Raw genomic sequence first — 23,687 nt, 5'->3', positions numbered from 1 at the left:
AGATAAAAAGAAGAACCTTGAAGTTCCCTTCTCGGTTGTAGTTGAGCGTTTTCCCTTTTACCAAGCCACTGTTTACAACGTTTAACATTTCGATAGAAAATCCATTTTCCGTCACCAGTCACAAATCTATCCAAAAAGGTGAAATGACTTCGCGAGAATGGAGAAAAGAGCAAATGTCAACTTGGGATTTGCGGTTGCTTTCGGACAATTCATGAGGCACCCATTTTCCAAGTTTAGGAACCTTTCCAAGTTGTTGAAGATGACAATGAATTGTTGTATGGTTTGAACAAGCTTTATTGCCAATTCTTCAACTGATAATGCAGGATGTTCTTCAAGTAATGCCTCAAGGAGCTAATCATCAAACTCAACTGGACGTCTTGTTCGAGCTTCATCTTCAAGGTTGAAATCTCCACTTTTGAATTTTGTAAACCATCTTCTGCAAGCTCTTTCATTCAAGCATTCTTTCCCCATAAATTGACTGTATGTTTCGAGTCACTTCGGCTGCAGAGTTTCCATATTTTGTGCTTATAAAGCATTATGTGCCTTAAATAATCTTTGGATACTTTCATGTTAGAAAGGGTTTTAATCAAAGAAACTTTAATTCTATTATTCTGTAAAATAATATTTAATTAGTTTAAGTGTACACAAATGCATAAAAATAATTTTTAATTCCATTAGACATTCTAAAATACTATTAAATTTCATTCAATTTAAAAAAAGATAAAATCGGAGAGAACTTAGGGGATGACCTGATGTATACATACATGTGTACATGCATATATACATTCATACCATATCATACATACGATACATATATATCAATGCATACACACGTATATATATATATTATGTGTATACATGTATAACGGTAAATATGTAAGTCTGAGAATATTTCATTTATTCTTTCATTCTTTTATTCGTTTCAGTCATTTGACTGAGGTCATGCTGGAGCACCACCTTTAGTGGAACAAATCGACCCCAGGACTTATTCTTTGTAAGCCTAATACTTATTCTATCGGCCTCTTTTGCCGAACCGCTAAGTTACGGGGACGTAAACACACCCGCATCATTTGTCAAGCGATGTTGGGGGACAAACACTCAAATACACACACATGCATATGCATATATATATATATATATATATATATATATATATGACGGGTTCCTTTCAGTTTCCGTCTACCAAATCCACTCACAAGGCTTTGGTCGGCCCGAGGCTATAGTAGAAGACACTTGCCCAAGATGGCACGCGGTGGGACTGAACCCAGGATCATGTTGTTGGTTACAAAGTTACTTACCACACAGCCACTCCTGCGCGTACATATATATATATTCACATATATACCCATTCACCCATATGTATATATATATATATGTATATATATATGTATACATATATATGTATATATGTTAACTTATATGAGACACCTACGGTCCCCCCGTAGTACTTACGTATCCTTACCTGCCATCTTGGGTCTTCTGGATAGCAATACCTTTCATGTATATATATATATATATAATATGATACATATTCACTTGTAACAAGAAAATGTGCATTTAAATATTAAACTAAACGATTCAATCGTTTATATATTCGTATGTTTTATTTTCTTTTCATAACCCAATTCCCTGCCTGGACTTATCTAATCTAACACAAGGTTATCTATATCTTCAGCCGAACACTCAAATGAGATATCATCTATTAAATTGTCATATATCAAATTATATTGTACAGTGAGAACCTCCTTTAAGATTTCGTACAACGCAACAATTACATTAGTAGCAAAGGAAGAGCTGTATTTCCCAAGTCACGAATATCTTAATACATCCCTCACCAGGTGTCTTTATTATATTGCCTACCTCTAAGCAATTTCATACGATTGAAATGATTCAAAAAAATTTTTTTTTCTCTCGTTTAGTCTTATATCATTTATCTACTCCTGAACTTTTATACCACTCATATATTAAGCTTCACCAGAAATCTGCACCGTTCTTGTAGTTTCCATAATAAACTTATGTTATTAACATTGGACGTATAATGTAGAAATTGAAGTCGACAAGTTGCCAACATATTTAGAAATCTTATGAAACAAGAAGCCAAAATATAAAGATGAAACACATATTGGAGTCAAATATAAATTACATACTTTTTTACGGACGCTCCCACACCGCACATACACGAATATATGTATATATATATGTGCGTGTATGTGTGTGTGTGTGTGTGTGTGTGTGTGTGTGTGTGTAAACATGTACAAACAACCAGACAAACGCATATCTATGCATTCATGAGTTTTCAATTTGGTGTATTGTTCTCTTATATCAATACACATGCACACACACGCACACACACAAACACACACGCACACACACAAACACACCCACACACACACATGCATATATATATACATATATATATAGAGAGAGAGAGGGCGGAGGGGGAGAGAGAGATGGAAATAAATAGATAGATAGATAGATAGATAGAAACATATATACATACATACATACATACATACATACATAGACAAGCTGGTAGATAAATTGATAGATTGGTGGATAAATAGATAGATAGATAAATGATAGATAGATAGATAGATAGATAGATAGATATATAGATTGGTTGATAAATAGATAGATAGATAGATAGCTAGATAGATAGATAGGTAGATAGATTGGTTGATAAATAGATAGATAGATAGATAGATAGATAGATAGATAGATAGATAGATAGATAGATAGATAGATGATAGATAGATTGGTTGATAAATAGATAGATAGATAGATAGATAGATAGATATATAGATAGATAGATAGATAGATAGATAGATGATAGATAGATTGTTGATAGATAGATAGATAGATAGATAGATAGATAGATAGATAGATAGATAGATAGATAGATAGATAGATAGATATACACACATCTTCTGCGTGGTGTCTGGAAGTAACCATCTTTCTGTCAACAACTTTTATTAAGTAAACGACCTAAATATTTCCTAATATCATTTTATTGATTTTTTTCTCCCATAGTTCCTTATTGATATTTTTCCTGGCAGATGAAAAGGTGTATCATTTACCATACTTTATTTAGCGGTTTGAATAAAATTGACACTTGTCAGTTCGAAATTATTGGAAAAATCAACAAAGAAACTTATTAACAAATATTTATACACTTGTCTTCAATATATTAGAGAAACATCTGTGCTTTTTTGTTGGCTTTCGTGTGCGTAACTGAGTCCGCACTATTGTTTTTTCTATTCACTGTGTTTGCATTTTAATGTGTGTGTACGTGTGTGTGTGCCTCTGTGTGTGTGTGTGTGTGTGTGTGTGTGTATGTGTGCTTGCATACATGACTTTATTCATGCACGTCTGTATGCATGTATGCATTTATAACAAAATCTGCCACAATGTGTTTTTGTGCGTTTTTTGCGAAATTCTCGTGATGGACAAAGCATGTGATAATTTTTTCGATTTCGATTTTTATCTCTCTTCTCAAACCCAGTTTAATGCTGTTTTCAAATCCGGCTCATAGATCTTAGGTCAAGAATAAATTATTTTTCAAAATTATATCAATATATATATGGTGAAGTAGTTTATTAAATCTCACATATATCTCCGGAAGTCTTAATCATTTATTCCTTCCGATTAGTTCAACATATTTTTCTATATCTGCTATACTGAATAATGCTAAGACACATCATCAGCTTTATTATAAGAGCGCAAACAACATTAGATTTGTCTTAAAAGAATTGGTTGGGGAGCAAGGATTGCTTCTACCTCAAAGAAATACATACGAATTTAATTGAATACATATTAGTTTTCTAAATGTAGGCCCACTCTTGTTCGAGGCCAACCGTGCCTCTGAATATGTAGGTGTAGGCCTTGATAAAACTTTTTGGTGATGTCTATTATTTGCCCTTCATGCTTGCAGTTTCTTCTCCCCATTCATCAGATTCTTGTCTAAGGGAAAGCTAGTTACTTGGCCCGATACTGCTTACCCCAGTAAAGTCGCAGTTATTGCTGCCAGAATGCTCAGATATCATCGCCCGATCCTCTCGAAGTTCCGTTAATTCACCACCTCCAATTTATGCTTTATCCCCCCCCCCGCCCAGACAAGCAAAGTTGGTCTTGGCGGAATTTGAACATCGAGTGTAGACAGTCGAAATAAATATCGTGCCTTTACATCCAGTAATCTAAACATTCTACCAATTCGCAGATTCCAAGTTTCTTAAATATATTTTGCATTTTCGCACTCAAGCCAAACGTTTAAACAAAATCTATGGGTCATATGCATGGTACTTTTGTCGAAGAAAAGTGCTTCAAGATATTTGATCTCAAAGCCTTGGTATGATCATATTCGGGTGATTAGAGCAATTGGTAATAAATCTACGACATTCTTTCTGGCATTTGGTTACGCCCAGTGCCATCTAGTCTTTCATCATTTTTTGGTTAATAAAAATTGTACTAATTGACAAAATAATGTAATCATTTGATGTGTCGACTCCTTCATTAAATATGATGTATGATTTCCGTTGTAGTCGGATTATTGTAAATAATGAAACGTATAAAAATAAAAAGTGGAGGCGCAATGGCCCAGTGGTTAGGGCAGCAGATCACGGTTTCGATTCCCAGACCGGGCGTTGTGTGTGTTTATTGAGCGAAAACACCTAAAAGCTCCACGTGGCTCCGGCAGGGTGGGATGGCGATCCTGTTGTGCTCTTTCGCCCCAACTTTCTCTCACTCTCTCTTCCTGTTTCTTGAGTAACGCTGCGATGGACTGGCGTCCCCTCCAGCTGGGTTGGGGGGAACACATACACCACAGAAACCGGGAAACCGGACCCATGAGTCTGGCTAGGCTTGGAAAGGGCGCATAAATAAATAAATAAAATTTAAATAAAGGAAAAGACTAATTGATTTGGGGCCCAGTGTAAAGACGATGACACTTGTATGTAATTAGTCATTTCCGCAACAGATTAGTTTAATACGAAATTTCTGATGAGAGACAGACAGAACACGCTGTCAAAAATTCCAGATTGAAGAATCACATTCTAGGCGTGATCAAGTCTTGGTTCAAATCAAAGATATAATGAAATTGTCTAAGTAGAACTTGCCGATTGGGTTTTCCGAATTTTTGATTTTGTGCATTACGTGTTTGATATTTCCAAGGACTTTGTGGATATGGCTGGAAATAGCATTGTTTTTGTTGAAGTCTTGAATGAAAATGCAGCTCTCTATTAGACGTTCTCTTTAGTTTCCATCTACTGTGTGCTGTAGGAAATAATCCTTTCTACTGGAGGCACAAGGCCTGAAATTTGAGATGGGGACAGATTGATTACATTGATCCCAGTGTTTCATCGGTACTTAATTTGTTGACCCTCAAAGAATGAAAGGTAAAGTCGACCCCGGCGGGATTTGAACTCAGAACGTAGCGGCGGGCGAAATACTACTAAGCTTATTGCCCGGCGTGCTGACGATTCTGACAGCTCGCCGCCTTGCTGTTGGGAATAATGAGAAGTGATCAGCTGTTGGTAGATCTTGCTCTTATTTCTTTATTGCCCACAAGGGTCTAAATATAGAGGGGACAAAGAAGGACAGACAAGCGGATTAAGTCGATTACATCGACCACAGTGCATAAATGGTACTTAATTTATCGACCCCGAAAGGATGAAAGGCCAAGTCGACCTGGGCGGAATTTGAACTCACAACGCAGCGGCAGGCGAAATACCACAAAGCATTTCGCCCAAGGTGCTAACGTCTCTGCCAGCTATCCGCCTTGAGAACTGGTTCAGCTTGAAGATGAAACATACTGCGGCGTTCTATTCTAGTTAGAGAGCGTCTGAAAAGGTTTTAGCTAATATAAACTACTGGTAGAATACCAGTAGGTATGATGAGTTGGGGAAGCTAGAAGTATTGTTTGTTGTTGCTATTGTTCTTTTGTTGTTGATGACGTTGCTGGAGTGGGAGTGGGGTTGTAGTGTAAACCCTACTAGCCCTGATGGAGTAGATATATCAAAGGCAGAGAGACAAGGTGCAATCCAAATATCTGCTTTTTTTAAAATTTATATAATGTTTCCATATAGTTGAATGATATCCTGTAGACTCTGTGATGTAGTAATGATATCAAATATTTTCCCTACAGGCGTCTGTGATTATTTTTTGAAACATGTTCTAATACATCTACGTTAGTAATTGCGGAGTCGCTAAATTGTGAAGGCGCATAGCTCAGTGGCTTGAGCGTCGGGTTCACAATCATGAGGCTGTGTGTTCGATGCCCGCATCTGCTGGGTGTTGTGTTCTTGAGCAAGACACTTTATTTCACGTTGCTCCAGTTCATTGAGTGTAGAAATGAGTTGCAACGTCACTAGTGCCCAGCTGTATCGGCCTTTGCCTTTCCTTAGGATAATATCAAAGGTGTGGAGAGGGAGAGGCTGGTATGCATGGGCAACTGCTGGTCTTCCATAAACAATCTTACCCGGACTTGTGCCCCGGAGAGTAACTTTCTAGGTGCAATCCCATGGTTATTCATAACCGAAAGGTATCTTTACTTTTTAACTTTTTAAATTGTAAAAACCTTACATGTATTCGTGTGTGGACCAGATAGACGGAAATACGAAATATATATATATATATACGTGTATGTGTGTGTGTGCATGTGTGTGTGTATGTGCGTGTATGTGTGTGTGTGTATGTGTGTGTGTATGTGTTCGAGAGAGAGAGAGAGAGATTTTCCCCCACCACTGCTTGTGAACCGGTTTTTGTTTGTTTATGTCTCCGAAAACTTAGCGGCTCGACATAAGTGCTCGATGGGATAAGGTACCGGGCTAAAAAAATATATATAAATACTGCAGTCGATTCGTTCAACTAAAACCCTTCAAGGCGCTGCTCTAACATGGCTGTAGTCCAATGACTGAAACAAGTAAACGATAAAGCGCAGACAGTAAATTCACTGAACAATAACAAAATTATTTCAAGTTTGTGTAAAGAGGACATGTTTTTTGCAATGGAAGTGTATCTCTTCATATTGAAGCATTTTGGAAATGATGTTCCTTCGTCATTTCTCTTGGATGATCTATCATTCGAGGATCAACAGATATCATTTTCAAGTTGCTACATATAGTAAAGCCCCGGGAGTGGTAGAACTTGGTTTTCTGTCATGATTAAAAGTCATCGAAACAAAACGTCAATAAGCCCTCAGGATCCACAATATAATGAGGTTTGGACCTTCCTTTGTAGCATAAGCATTACTTCAAGAAAAGACATATACCTGATTTAGATTTGCAGTTTCTAACCGTCTCATTCTAACGCACACAAAAAAGTATACACATATATTTATAAAAATACAAACATATATTCATATACATTCATATGTACATATACATTTATACATATATATACATTTATCTATTGGTGAGTGTATGTACGTATATATCCGTGTGTGTGTTTGTGTCTAGGTGTATTTGTAGATGCAGATATGTGTGTGCTCGTATGTAAAACTCTGTGTGTTATGATGAAGTACGTATATAATCTAAATTGAATTCCTATCTTATCATTGTTCTTTCCTTTTGTACAATATATGCAATGTATATTTAATTTTTTTTTTATGCAACTTCTTATTTTATCATAGCATGACAGCATACATATACCAGCTCATGATAATAAGCTCCAAAAACTATCTATTCTTTACTCGAGTTACAGCTAGAGATACAACGCAAAAAAAAAATACAAGAAACTAAAGCCCAAAAAAAAATCTCGTAAATCTTAAAAGAAGGCAAAGAAAAAATACATTGTTTCCTCTGTTTTAAAGAATGACTGGTTATGTCAAAATCTTTAAAACGAAATGGAATTACTAATGTCTAATAGAACTGAAACAAAGATATCTTCATAGCGGAAACCATATTTTCAGAATATTTATTGAGAATATTTACCAGCTGGGTTGTTTTGAATTTTGGGATAACAGTGGAAATCGTTGAATGAATAGATCTAGTTAGTGGACGACTTGATTTTAGTGCAAATCATGTAAATTCAGTTATGTTAGTGGAAATTGCAAGAGCAAACACTAGTAAATAGGATTTAGTTATACTAATAGATATTGATTTTGAGTAACGTGGAAGAGCATGATGTAGATGGTCGAGGGAAAGAGCCAAGAGAGCACGAGCGCTCTTTTCGTGCCCTAAGAAATCATAAGGGCCGGTTTCCAAGTTTCTGTGTCGTATATGTATTTACCTCCTGGATGTGACGCCGGTCCGTCGCAAGCGTACTCATTTTTGCTCGACGGTGGACTGGTCAACGTGGAATGAAGTGGTTTGATCAAAAACACAATGCTTCACCCAGTCCACGAATTGAAATCAGAATCTTACGACCATGAATACGACACGGTAACCACTTGGCCAAACGCCTTCAAATTCAGGAAAATCACATTATATTTAATTTCTAAAGTTAAATGTTACTATATTGAAAGTTAGCTATGACGAGAATTTACTAAAAACCAAATGAACAGGAACAAATTCTGCAGAGCATTTTGTCCGACGCACTAACAAATCTCATATTCAAATGTTCATATATCGGTACATGCTTGAAATTTTAGAAGTAAGGACTGGTTGCTTAAATTGATCCGAGAATTAAACTGGCACTTATTTCATCGATCTCAATTGGATGAAATCCAAAGTCGACCTTGGCAGAATTTGAACACAGAACGTAAATACGAACGAAATGTCACTATTCATTTTTGTTCGGCGTGCTCACTATTCTTCCAGCTTGCTGCCTAAATAATAATAATAATAATAATAATAATAATAATAATAATAATAATAATAATGATAAAAATAATAATAATAATAATAATAACAAATACTTAGGAGTCCATGAACTAGATTAGACACAACACACACAAATGAAGGAGAAAATAAAAAAAGGATATTATAGACGAGTTAGATCGATACTAAAAACAGAGCTCAATGCTAAAAACAAGATAATAGGTATTATCACTTTAGCTGTCCCAGTTATAAGTTACAGCTACAATATCCTTAACTGGACACTAAATGAACTGACCAAAATAGATAGGAAAACAAGAAAAATAATGACAGGATCTAGGATGCATCACCCAAAATCTGACATAGAAAGACTATATATACAACGTATAGAAGGTGGTAGAGGCCTTATACAGCGGGAAAACTACTACAAAATAACCACCATAGGACTGCAAAAATATCTACTCCTGAAGAAAGGAAAACTGATACAAATAGCGGCAAAACACGAGCAAAACAAAAAACTGTTCTCAATATTTAAGGAAGCTGACAAATACAAACAAGAAATCATACCACCTAATAAATAATAATAATAATAATAATAATAAATAATAATAATAATAATAATAATAATAAGAAGAAGAAGAAGAAGAAGAAGAAGAAGAAGAAGAAGAAGAAGAAGTTGATGATGTTGATGATGATGATGAAGAAACAACAAAAGCTGTAAAACAAATGAAATCCAAACTAAAAATAGAACAGCAACGAACCATGATAAAACGATGGCAAGAAAATCCCCTTCATGGTAAATACTGGACTAAACTAAACGCAAAAGAAATAGACAAAGAAAAATCCCAGCAATGGTTGAGAAGCTCAGTACTCAAAGCAGAGACAGAGGGATTTTTAATTGCAGCACAAGACCAAAGCCTCCTCACCAGAAATTACCAAAAACATGTAATGAAAAGAAATATAACAAGTAACTGCAGAATATGTGGAGATGTACAAGAAACAATAAATCATATTATGTCTGGCTGCCCAGTCCTGGCTAAGAAGGAATATATTCACAGACATGACAGAGTTGGAACCTACATACACTGGAAGCTATGCCAACATTATGGAATAACAACAGAAAAAAGATGGTATAGGCACACACCGGAAAAGGTCACAGAAAACGAGAAAGCAACCATACTCTGGGATATGCCGATACACACAGATAGCGAAATTAAGGCCAACAGACCAGATATAGTTGTCAGGGATCATGAAGAAAAAAATGCTTTCTAATTGATGTATCAATACCGGCAGATGACAACGTTTCTCTAAAAGAAATGGAGAAACTTTCAAAATACAAAGACCTGGAAATAGAGGTAACAAGAATGTGCAATCTAAAAACAGAAACAATTCCTATCATAGTAGGTGCATTAGGCACGATAAAAAAAATATTCAGACAAATACATAACAAAAACACCAGGACTTACAAACACATATAACATGCAGAAAATTGCACTACTAGGCACTGCACACATCCTACGCAGAACACTTTCCATACAATAACCATCAGAGCATCACAGCAAATCACAGCACATACCTAAGGCACACAGAGCTGCACTCGGTAGTGAAGTGAAAGCACACTATAAAAACAAAACTACTGAACAATAATAATAATAATAAATGCCATGATGCAATACCAGGCAGTGGTTCTCGTGGCTTCTGATCTTAACTGATTGCAAGTGTTATCATGTACATTGTTTTGTCTTGTTATAAAAGATGGGCTACGGCAAATATTCTGCTCAATACCACAGATTTGCTTGTCAGTTGTTTGACCTTAACCAGTTGAGCATGTCCCTTAGTGGTTGACAATATGTGCATCTCTGATCACGAACAGAAGTAGTTGGGGAGCATCATAGCCTTGTATTGAAAGGAAAATTTAGAGGTTTGGACAATTAACCTATGGAAACATGGGTGGTTCGTTCAACATCCTTAAACAATCCTTATTCAGGGACCTTTTGAGCGGGATGGGCTACTCGACCAGAAGAAAAATCTAACTAGGCTCCCACCTGCAAGGTCACGCGTAGCTTGTCTTGATATGATATCACCATGTCACAGACATATGGTTGTGATGCATATGCCTGGTGTACCCTTACCAGACAAGTAGTCATGATGGGTATATTGGGTTTCATATATTTGTACCCCAGTGTCACTTTGATGGCATGCACTGTTCTCTCAATAATAATAATAATAATAATAATAATAATAATAATAATAATAATAATAATAATAATAATAATAACTTTCCATACAATAACCATCAGAGCATCACAACAAATCACAGCACATACCCAAGGCACACAGAGCTGCGCTCGGTAGTGACGTGAAAGCACGCTATAAAAATAAAACTACTGAATAATAATAATAATAATAATTGCTTCATTATTTGAAACTAGGATCCATTCATCTAACGTACAATTAAAAGAAATATATATCCATGTTCACAAACATGTAACAACGAACAAAAGTACACAGAAGGAAAGGACGAAGACTTCATACAATTATTACGTTTAACGATTTTGGTAAATGAAGGAAACCACACATAATCAACGCATGATTTTGCCAGGACTGACGACAAATGCCAACATCTTTGTGAGTACTTTGGCCTTAACCTTGAAATATGCGTTAGACAAAGTTATGGTCGGGGATTTTTGCTAATGTCACTTTAATATTCATTCTACCTTCGTTACGCATCAACTCCCTTATTAAAACAACTGACGATGTTCCAATTATGCTAAAGCTCAACGAAGAGGGACGTAAACAGATCTAGCGTGCATTGATAAGCTTTGTGGAGCTGACCATCTAAACCTTACTATTTCTCCCTCACACAGCAACTCACCACCAGCCCCTTATCTTAGCGCCTGTTATCGGTTTTACGCAACGTTCCATATTTTCTAACGAGCTATGTGACAGCACATGAAAGTAAGTAAATAACTCAATCATCTCTAGTCCACTATTATTTCCAGTCTTTCGGGCATTCATCATCAATCTTTCCTTCATTGATCGAAGCCCATAAGACATAGTTTTTACTTTTTTACCACGTTTTGTCCGTTCCACCTATATGCATCGGACAGTTTTTTCACTCTTCTTCCTTAAGAGCAAACATTTTAGAGGTAACTATGCATTTTTCAGAGATGTACTTGCATAGCAAGTGACCTGATTTGAGATCGTGTGCTGGAACGAAAACAATTGCAGTGTGGAAGATGTTTATAAGCCTTTAAGAAACACAAAAATTCCGTTAGATTCACTTCAACATTTAAATTTAAGTTATGAAAATATTTTCATCGCTTTGAGACCGTGTCTTAGAAATTAGTCACATATCATTTTTTATGACTTTCACGTTTATTGCGACAACGTTTCTAATAGCCACAACTAATACTTTGACTAGTTAACACTCTAAACAGTTATTTTGCCTTATTGTTTTGCCTTGATATAGTCTATATCTTTTTCTTTAATAGTTTCTCGTCAAATAAGATTCAACACCAGTTAAAATAAATTACCCCGCTGAACTTCCAGTTAACTGGTTGACGAAACCCTATCATCGTAGGTCTTTCTTCGTGGTCATGAAGCACTTTGATTCCAATAACTGAGGTTTCCTCTCAACCAGTGCATCTCAACCGGTGTTTATATGAACCTGGCGAGTCCATATAAAGTTTTGCTTTTTAAAATTTATACGCAATAAATTAGTTATATTTCCACAATACACACAACAATATATGTTAACATTCTTTTTAAACAATTCATAATTGTATCTAACTGTAAAAATATAATAGGATTATTTAATGACTGCGAGGTCCCATCCGAGTAAAATAAGAATCAAAATGTTCCATAGGTAAAAACAGGGTTGAGAACCACAGCTCTAAACGTCTTCAGTTGACAGTCCAGATCGCAGTCTATCACAATCTGTATAGCGGGTCTGTTGAAATTGTGGGCACACTATGCTATTCATATCCGCTGACATAGAGTTACTCTAAGAGGATGATGACATGAATAGGATGACGTCAATCCTGATTAATATGAGGAAAGGAGAGGAGGAGGAGAAGAGGAGGAGGAGGAGGAGGGGAAGCAGCAGCAGAATGCTGCTGGCAATGGTTATAACAGGGAACAGGAGAGAGGCTGGCCTTGTTGAGTAAGTTAAGCAGTGAAAAGTGCATGAGAGATATAGAGCCCATCGTTAGTGCCTATTTAATTTGATTTAACCGTTACGGTTAATCCAGAGCTTGAATACTGCCTTTAAGCTTGCCCCTCCTCTTGCTCATCACCATCATCATCATCATCATCATTATAATCTTCATCATCATCATCATCATCATCATCATCACCGTCGTCATCACTGTCATCACCATCATCATCGTCGTCGTCTGTTTCCTCCTCCTCCTCCTCCCCTATCATGATCATCAACATCAACGCCATCCTCATCACCATCATCGTCGTCACCGTCATCACTGTCATCATCATCGTCATCGTCGCCGTCTGCTTCATCCCCCTCTTTCCCTATCATGATCATCGTCACCACCATCATCACCATCCTCACCACCATCATCATCGGCATCGTCGTCGTCGTTTGCTTCCTCCTCCTCCTCCCCTGTCATCGTCATCATCACCACCTTCATCATCATCATCCTCATCATCATCATCATCACCATCATCATCATCATCATCATCAACATCATCATGATTTTTTTTTATTTATTTGGCTTTTGTTTTAGTTTCTCAATAGATAAATATATATTTTAGTTTAGTCTTTCCAGCTTTATTCTTATATATATACTTTTAGTCTTTTAACATTTTGTCTTTATTGTTTTCAGTAATGAAAATTTACTCACATTTTGTCTCTGTCAGCTTGTAATAAGTTGCTATAATATAAAATAGTTGATTGTTTCTTTTTTTATTTTAAATATTTATGTTTGAGTTTCTTTCTACTTTTTAATGGCATTTTTTTGGCTTGTTTCTTTTTTTTTAATTTATCGTTTACTTATTTTTCTTTCGTTATTTTTCCAGCCTGTCAATTTTTCGAGTAGAAATATAAAATTTTTAAATACAAAAAAATATATCACATAAAAATAAAAGAGGAAAAATACACGAAGAATTCCTGATATTTGTAACTAATTGCGTTCTCTACTTGTTTCTTCGAGATCTCTTCTCAACTTATCTCTTAACTCTTAGATTCTATTTTAATTCAGCTTTCTCTGTTTCATGCTTTAGTTTCATTTTAATACTCATTCCATTTTATCTGTAATTTTCTTTTCATATGGTGTGTTTTTTTTTATTTTCATATCATTAGGTACAGAACATGTATGTGTGGTTAAGAATTTAAAACCGTCGCTTTAAAAACATGTCGCTTCGAGATCAGTTCCGTTGCACGGTACGTTGAATGATTTCCACTACAGCCCCGGGTTAACCAATGACTTGTGAGTAAATTTCCAAGATTGAGAGTGTCAGGAAGCCTACCTGCTTCTCAACCACGCGGTTCCAGATTTAGTTTCACTGCGTGGTGTTGTTGGCAATATAGTTGAACCTATAATGAAACTTATAAATAAGCACTTCAATATGAATACGAAATACTCAGAAATCTTTCGCAATAAAATTATAATAGGCCATAGCCTAACTCGCAACCTAGCTACTATCATAGCCTCTATTAACAATAAAAAGCTAGATTCCTACGAAACTAGGAACAATAACAATAAAAATCACAACAAACGATCGATTGATATAATAAGTGATCCCCCAAATATATTGCCCTCTAAAAAGACGGATAACCACCTTATAACCATCTTCATATAACCGTTAAAATAATTGCTGTAATTTAAGCATTAATTGTCAAGTCAGAATTACTTAATATACGAGACGAGAAAGATATAACATGCTTACATAAAGATAAATTCTTATTCTCTAATTCTTATGCTCCTAACAAAGAAAGCTGAAATGTAGAAGGTAGACATTGTCCAAATGCAAAAATAGAGAGAAGATAAGTATTTCCAAATGCGGCCGTAAATCGTTTTAATCTTTATAAAGCATGCAAATTGCAGTAATAGTATAGAAAGAGATAAAGGCAGATTCTGTTTGTCCGTATTCTTATACATAAGAGGTGGTTATGTTTGACCGTTACATTACTTGGAATCGCAGCAGGTTGCGCCGCCCAAAAGCTATAGATTTAATTCTCCCACAAAGCAACACCACGACGTGTGCCATCCGGTAGCCAATGGATGAGACAACTGGTTTAAAGGGAGGTAACTGTCAACACTCTCATCGGTTTTCCCACCATCACAGATAATTTCCTCATATTCAACACCGGCAGCATGTCTTCTCATAACATTATTTTACCTCTTTCTTTTATCTATTCACATCTAGATGTTTCCACCGCACATTTCAAATGACCTAATGTACTTCTATCTCATCTCATCTGTTGTCTTCTACATAATGATTTTTTTCCATTTCTCTTCTCTCTTGTTTTTTTCATTTCATCTCCTCTCTTCTAGCTCCACTTTCACATATCTGTTCCTATTTCATCTGCTAGCTCATACTTCTCTCCCTTTCTCTCTCTCTCTCCATAAATCATTTGTTCACAGACGATCTACTCTTACAGAAATCTTGTACTTTACTACTCCCAGAGTCTCTGTCTCTTAAATGTTTTCGTCCAGGTTTCGCCTCTCCACTTCTAGTTATCTAAACATCACACTTTTCCTTTCATATGTTCTCTGTCAGTTCTCTTCTAATCTTCAGACAGCTTCTCAACTCTTTTCGTTTCTTTTTTTTCTCTTCCTCTTTCAAGATTTGTTATTATTCAGGAATTGTTTGTTTTAACAGCATGAAAATTCATTCCGACCTACATCATCCTTCATCCTTCAGCATGCTGCGTTCGTGTTTTATCTTATACATTCTATGTGCCTGCGTGTATATATATATATATATATATATATATATATATATATATATATATATTATATATAAACGTATATGTATATATATATGCATATATATATATATATAAACATATGTATATAAATAAATATATATATGTGTGTGTATGTATATATATATATATATATGTATTTATATATATATATATATATATGAGTGAGTGAATATTTGCTGCATCCCTGTTTATTTTATACACTGTAATGCATGCATGTATATATGTATACACCTATAAGAATGGTGTGTCTGTGTATGTGTGTGTATGTATGCATACACACACGTGTTTTTACATACATTAAAATATATATAATTATATCTATGCATGTGTGCTCACGCGCATAGATTTTTGGTAAAGTGCTCTGACTGAAAGGATCGCGTACACAGTAATACTAACGAGTAAAGATTACCTAAAACCCAAGAGGCAATGAATAATTACAGCATGGGTTTATATAGTTCCAGTTTATAATCCTAAGGTTACTCAAAATTTCATGTTTTATGTACACCATAATATGTTTGTTTTACTAACATTAAATGAAATTAAAGAATAAAATTTCTGGAAATTCGAGCGCAAGCAAGCACACACATCAGCAAGCAAAGAACAGGTATTCACGTAATAAATCCATCAACGTATACATACCTGTATAAACTATACAATAATGGAGAAAGCAGTTTATTAATTAGTGGGAATTAAGTAACTTTTACTAACATGAAGCAGCTATTAAAGGTTAGACTGTCTGGAAATAGTTCGAGAGTTTTTGTTAACAAAATGCGATTTTTAAAATTTCTTTTATTACTGAATATTTCAAATGCACGATTCAATCACAAATCTTATTCAATGCGACATTTCAATTTACTGAGGAGGAAGCGTTTTTTTTCTATCATCTGTTTAAGTTCACGAAATATAAAGGTTACCCAAATAATTCCATCGTTACTTTCTATAAATTATAAGCTTAATCCAGAGTCAACGAGATTACGTTGATTCCAGAACTCTTTTACATTCGTCGGGTATCGCTACAAGAAATAGAAATCTGCAGAAAAAATTAGTTTGGAGGATACTGCAATATTTCAAGAAATTTCTCCTAAAGAAGTCTTTGCAGAATAGGGAGGACAACACTACCACTAATTATTGAATTGATAATTCTTTCATGATCTCATTACATTCATATGGCGGCGAGCTGGCAGAAGTGTTAGCACGTCGTGAAAAATGCTAAGTGGCGTTTCGTCCGTCTTTACGTTCTGAGTTCAAATTCCACTCGAGGTCGACTTTTCCTTTCATCCTTCCGGGGTCGATGAAATAAGGCCCAATTGAGCATTGGGTCGATGTAATTGACTAATTCTCTTCCTTCAAGAATTTCAGGCCTTGTGGATTATAGTATCGCATTCATAATCTCGCTCTTTTAAGTAATCTCAATGGTGTTCTGTCCCGTACGTGGTTATTTACTATGCTAGACATAGCAGGAATCACATGGCTCTGAAAAGCTTTTTTCTTTCTCACATAATTGTTATTAAATAATCAAAACTTTTCTTTCTATATTAAATTACCATATAATTGTAACCGAAGCCAACGGAAAGTTATTTGTAGAAAATGTCATTAAATAATACCCTTTCTTTTAAATATGATGAAAAAAAGCATTCAGCATTTACTTGTTTAAGCTACCGTACTGCGGCCATATTGGGGCATCGCTTTGATGGAGGCATAGTTTCTGATAAAGTTTCCTATTTATTCAATACGTACCTATTGTCAAACTGCCAGGTTAAGAAGACGTGAACAAAGCGAGTCAGGTTGTCAAGCAGCGGAGGGACAAACACAAATATACACACGTACACCCTAAGGGGCGTTCATTTAGGTTTTCCCCAGACCCACTTCCCAACGACTAAGATAAACGACACTTGGCATAAGGATTCGTCCTTCTCTACATCGCCACCACCAATGGTAACACATATCTCCCATCGCTTTATGTAGCTATATATATATATATATATATATATATTATATATAATATATATATATATTATATATATATATATATATAACATATATATATATATATAATGTGAAATAGAAAGATGTATAATCTTGTAGTAGATTAATCAAAAGTTTAACCGATACCTTAGTAGCAAAAATCACAGCAGTAAACAGCCTTTAAGATATCTACGATTAACCACTGCAAGGGGAATTACTCCTGTAAGACAAACGGGGCTTGGCTTTCTCACAGCGGGGGGTTTCCTTGACAAGGCAGGCTTAGATGAACACACACACACATAAAACATAATATATATATATTTTTTAAATTTTTTTCTTTCTGCCACCCAACGGTTATCACGGCAGTAGCCACTGACAGCCGAACGATCAAACGCACACACGTACACAAAAAATGTTTTCTACCCCTACGCCAACACACACATGTATAGAACAGTATACACACACAACGTCTCTAAGTAGATTTTTTCTCGCCCCTTATAAAACATCCAATATTCCTTAAATAGTCAGAACTTTATTCTCGGTCACAAAGAACATCTATACACCCTCACCACATGATTGACCGATGCCTGACCCGTTGAATTCTTCAGCCACCGGTTCTCAACATACACTGATAAACAGTTTCGCCATGGGCTCTTAGGAGCACAGTTCGATTTGTTTTTGCTCCGCCTCTGTTCTGTTTTTGTTTTTCCAACGGATTTCCTTTTTCTTCCTGAAGAGAAAGACACAATATGGTCCCATTATTCAATCGGATTTTGGTAATTTGTGCCTTTCGAAACACGTGTAGAATGAAATAAAACGATTTCTGTTCAATCTGCGTTCAGCTCCATTTCTTCAATTCACCAATAATGTATTATATATATATATATATATATATATATATATATATATATATATATAGGAGTGTATGTATGTATACGACGGGCTTCCAAACAATTTCGTCTACCAAATACACATGCAATAACCCAGGGCTTAAGTAAGAGATATTCGATGAAGGTGGTAAACTGTAAAGCTGAATCCGAAACTATATGGTTGTAAAGTGAGCTCCTTAATCACAAAGCTATACCTCTGTGTGTATGTGCATACATATATACATACATACATACATACATATATATATATATATGTATGCTTGTATGTATGTATGTATGTATGTATGCATATATGTATATTAATAGTAATGGTAAGATAACAACAGAATGAATGAGACCTCGATATTATGTAAATAGAGGAATTTATCTGTAATATAACATGTGGCTATTATTCGGTTGCCATAATAACACTCCGAGTTTCGGATGTCGGGACGGAAAACTGCCCCGGCATCTCGTCAGTTATCGAGGCAATCAAAAATGCTATGAAAAAACTATATATATATATGTATAGATGCATAGATAATTAGATACATAGATAGATAGATACATGTAAGCCTGCATGAATAAGTATATATAAACTTACATAGATGTGTATGTGCATATATATATATATATATATATATATATATATATATATTCTTTATTCTTTTATCCTGTTATTTGTTTCAATTATTTGACTGCGGCCATGCTGGAGTACTGCCTTTAGTCAAGCCAATCGACCCGAGGTTTTGTTTTTTGTAAGCCTAGTACTTATTATATCGGTGTCTTTTACCGAACCGCTAAGTTTCGGGGGACGTAAACACACACGTTTAAACACACAGACTCACACACACACGCGCGCACACACACATACACACACAGACACTCACACACACACTCACACACACACACACACACACACACACACACACACACCACATATATATATATATATATATATATATATATATATATACGACGGGCTTCTTTCAGTTTCTGTCTACCAAACCCCTCACAACGTTTTGGTCGGCCCGCGGCTATAGTAGACATTTGCCCAAGGTGCCACACAGTGAGACTGGAATCGGAACCATGTGGTGTGTGTAATAAGCTACTCCTGCGCCTATATATATATATATATTATATAATATATATATATATATAAACCCTTCAGTCATGAGTGACCATTGGATTGGATTGCATCTAGAAAGTTACTCTCTAAGGAACAAGTCTGGAGAAGGTTGTTAGCGGAAGACCAGCAGTCGCCGATGCTTACCAGCCTTCACTGTCCGTGCCACTGATGTTGACCAAGGCAAATGCAAACGCCGATACAGCTTTGCACCAGTGACGTTACAACTCATTTCTACAGCTGAGAGACCTGCAGCAACTTGAAATAAAGTGTTTTGTTCAAGAATACAACACAGCTCGGTCCTGGAATCGAAGTCACTATCTCATGATTGTGAGCCCGACAACTTAACCATTGAGGAATGCATACCTACGTCCATACATACATACATACACACACACACACACACACATATATATATATATATATATATATATATATATATATATATTATATATATATATGTAATATATATGTATATATATATATATATATATATGTATATGTATATATAAATGTATATATATATATATATATACATATATATATATATATGTGTATATATATATATATATATGTATATTATATATAATATATATTGTATATAATATTATATATTATGATATATATAATATTATATATATATATATATATATGTATATAATATATATATATATATGTATATATATGTATATATATATATATATGTATATATATATGTATATATATATATATGTATATATATTTATGTATATATATGCATATATATATATATGTATATATATAAATATATATGTATATATATATATATATATATATATATAGATATATATATTATATATATATAAATGTGTATATATATATATATATATATATATGTATATATATATAATATGTGTGTGTGTGTATTTATGAGAATATATGAGGATGGTACTTTTTGCCACATGCTTCTAAAAACTGATATTCATGATGATTAGGATGATCATGATGATGTGTTAGTGGTGGCGGCGGCTGTGGTGGTTCTGGTGGTAGTGCTGGTGGTGTTGGTGGTGGTGATTACGCAGCTGTCGTTTGCAGTTAGTTTACTCGAGCTGACAGTTTCAAACAAGACATACTTTAACCAGGAGGAAAAAAAAAAAAAATAAACAATACCCAAAACAAACAAGCAAAAAATCACAAAACTCAAAATGGAGGTACAAAAAAAAAAAAGAAATGGAAAAAAAAAGTAAAAGAACAAATACTAAATAACATAAAATTACCCAATGAATGCACGAACTATATTTGGTGTCAATGCTGGGGGGCTGAAAGCATGCCGCTAGAATAATTTCAAATTGGCGTTATGTTTTCAATTATATATTTATGTGCTTTTATTCCTCTGTTTATATATTTCTATTATATCCAAGTTCCTTGCCAGTTTAATTTAAATCCCACCCCGAAATCTACCATTGTCTTTGCATCCTGCACCCCGCTCCTTTATTGTTCTATGTCCAAATTCAACTGAGACGACGTATTTTTCATTTTAACTTTTTTTTGTGTTTTATTTTCGTCTTCCAATTTATAATGCTTTCTGCAACAGCAGCCAGCATTAATTTTGGAAAATGTCTGAGAGAGAATACAGAAACAACACATAATTTTTTTTTTTTTGTTCCTGCAGAGACAGACGATTTTTAGAACACCAACATGCCTATATCTATCTATTTCTTTATTTATCTGCCACCATTCTCCTAACACAAACCTACACACATACATCCACACGCGCATATGTACGTATGTATGTCTAAGTAAATGCAAATATATGTGTTTGCTTGTGTGCCTGCACCTGTGTATATGTGTGTATATTTATGTATAAGTAAATATCCACATGCATGTATATATACATGTGTGTGTGTGTGAGAGAGAGAGAGAGACAGAGAGAGAGGGGGACAAAGTGTGTGTGTATAAGTATGAAGGCACGTGGTGTAATCGTTAGAGTGTTGTGCTCATGATTGCATGACCACGGTTTCGATTCCCAGGCCGGTGCTGCGCGCTGTTTTTGAACAAAACACTTCATTTCATGTTGTCTCGGTCGACTCAGCTGTAAATAGATCACAATGCAACAGAATGTGGTCTGTTGAAGTAGAATGTCCACCTGCTCGCCTAGCCAGCGATAACAACATCAGATTGTCGATACAGTAAGTGATATACATACATACACGAACACACACACACACACTCACATATGTACATACAATAATCCCTCGCTATATCGCGGTTCACCTATCACGGTTTATTATTATATTATTTAAGCTTACGTCGATGCCTCCGTGGTATTGTTTTCAATTTATAATCAAATAACTATATACAAATCATAAAAATAATTTTAAAAATATACAGTACAGTCCTGTTTCTATTTCGCAGATTTTCACCTATCGCAGGGTGTTGTGGAACGTAACATCCGCGATAGTCGAGGGATTACTGTATATCACGGATTCTCTTGCCGTTAGACGACCACACAGATGATTTGTTTATAGTGATCGGATGTTTGTATTCACATAAGCTCACTCTCTCCATCAAATCGACATTACCTGTTCAGGTGCACCGTGTGCCACATGCCACCTTATGAAATGATTGCAACGCCCGGTCTGGGAATCGAACTCGCGATCTCGCAATCCTGAGTGCAACACCCTAAACCTAAGAGATTGTCAAACAGTGCTGAGGAACTAACACGGACACAGATATAATCACACGCACACACCTATGTGTGTGTATACATATACAAATGTATATATATATATATATATACATATATATACACACACATATATATATATATATACACACACATATATGTATGCACTCATGCATATATGTATATGTATGTATATATACACGACAGGCTTCCTAGAGTTTCTTATTTCTTTACTGCCCACAAGGGGCTACACAGAGAGGGGTCACACAAGGACAGACAAAGGGATTAAGTCGATTATATCGACCCCAGTGCGTAACTGGTATTTATTTAATCGATCCCGAAAGGATGAAAGGCAAAGTCGACCTCGGCGGAATTTGAACTCAGAACGTTGCGGCAGTCGAAATACCTATTTCTTTATTACCCACAAGGGGCTAAACATAGAGGGGACAAACAAGGACAGACATAGGTATTAAGTCGATTACATCGACCCCAGTGCGTAACTGGTAGTTAATTTATCGACGCCGAAAGGATGAAAGGTAAAGTCGACCTCGGCGGAATTTGAACTCACAATGTAATGGCAGGCGAAATACCGATAAGCATGTCGCCCGGCGTGCTAACGTTTCCGCCAGCTCACTTCCTACAATTTCTATCTACCAAATCCACTCACAAGGCTTTGGTCTGCCCGAGGTTATACTGAAGACAGTTGCCCAAGGTGCCACGCAGTGGAATTGAACTCAGAACCGTATGGTTCGGAAGCACACTTCTTACAACATCACCACACCTGCGCTTCGTTACTCCTGCACCTCTCCATGCCTGCATATATATGTGTGTATGTGTGTGTGTGTTTGTGTGCGAATGTGTGTGTGTGTGTGTGTATGTGTGTTTGTGTATAAAACCAAAATATTAATATATCAAATATCTTTTTAAGTAGAATGGTTTATATAAGCGTGGAAACTAGTGTGAAGACGTGTATATAATGGAAGCGAATCTTGTATACATTCGAGTTCAAAAAAATATTACTCTAGCAAATAACAATAGGATATTTTCGATGACTATTATTAATTATTGTCAGTAACTTTAAGTTTCTTTTCGTTACGATAATTATCATTGCTCTAATGATTGATTAGATTTTAAAACTATTTATTGTAAAACCGTTCTGTTATTTTAAGAAATTTTTATCTCTAGTATTTACGATAAATATTTACTAAAAGAACAACGGAGTATACCGTTTTTTAAGTTAATTATTTATAAGACCCAACGGCTTAGTGTTTTGATTAAGATACAAAAATATTTTTTCCTTAAATACAATACGCGCTTTTTATATAAGAATTTGCTGTCGGTACCAAAAGAAAATATTTAA

General features: G+C 35.3%; 1 long non-coding RNA gene across 1 annotated transcript; it reads left to right on the top strand.

Moving 5' to 3' along the window:
* Nucleotides 1-1,540: 1,540 nt before the first annotated feature.
* Nucleotides 1,541-22,272, top strand: LOC118764409. Its single transcript, XR_005000223.1, has 3 exons — nt 1,541-1,551; nt 5,672-5,676; nt 22,143-22,272. It is a non-coding gene; the product is annotated as an uncharacterized LOC118764409 (long non-coding RNA).
* The last annotated feature ends 1,415 nt before the right edge of the window (nt 22,273-23,687 follow it).

This window comes from Octopus sinensis, linkage group LG8 (assembly GCF_006345805.1).
Source record: "Octopus sinensis linkage group LG8, ASM634580v1, whole genome shotgun sequence".
Lineage (NCBI taxonomy): Eukaryota > Metazoa > Mollusca > Cephalopoda > Octopoda > Octopodidae > Octopus > Octopus sinensis.
This window is presented reverse-complemented; position numbering and strand designations above follow the sequence as displayed.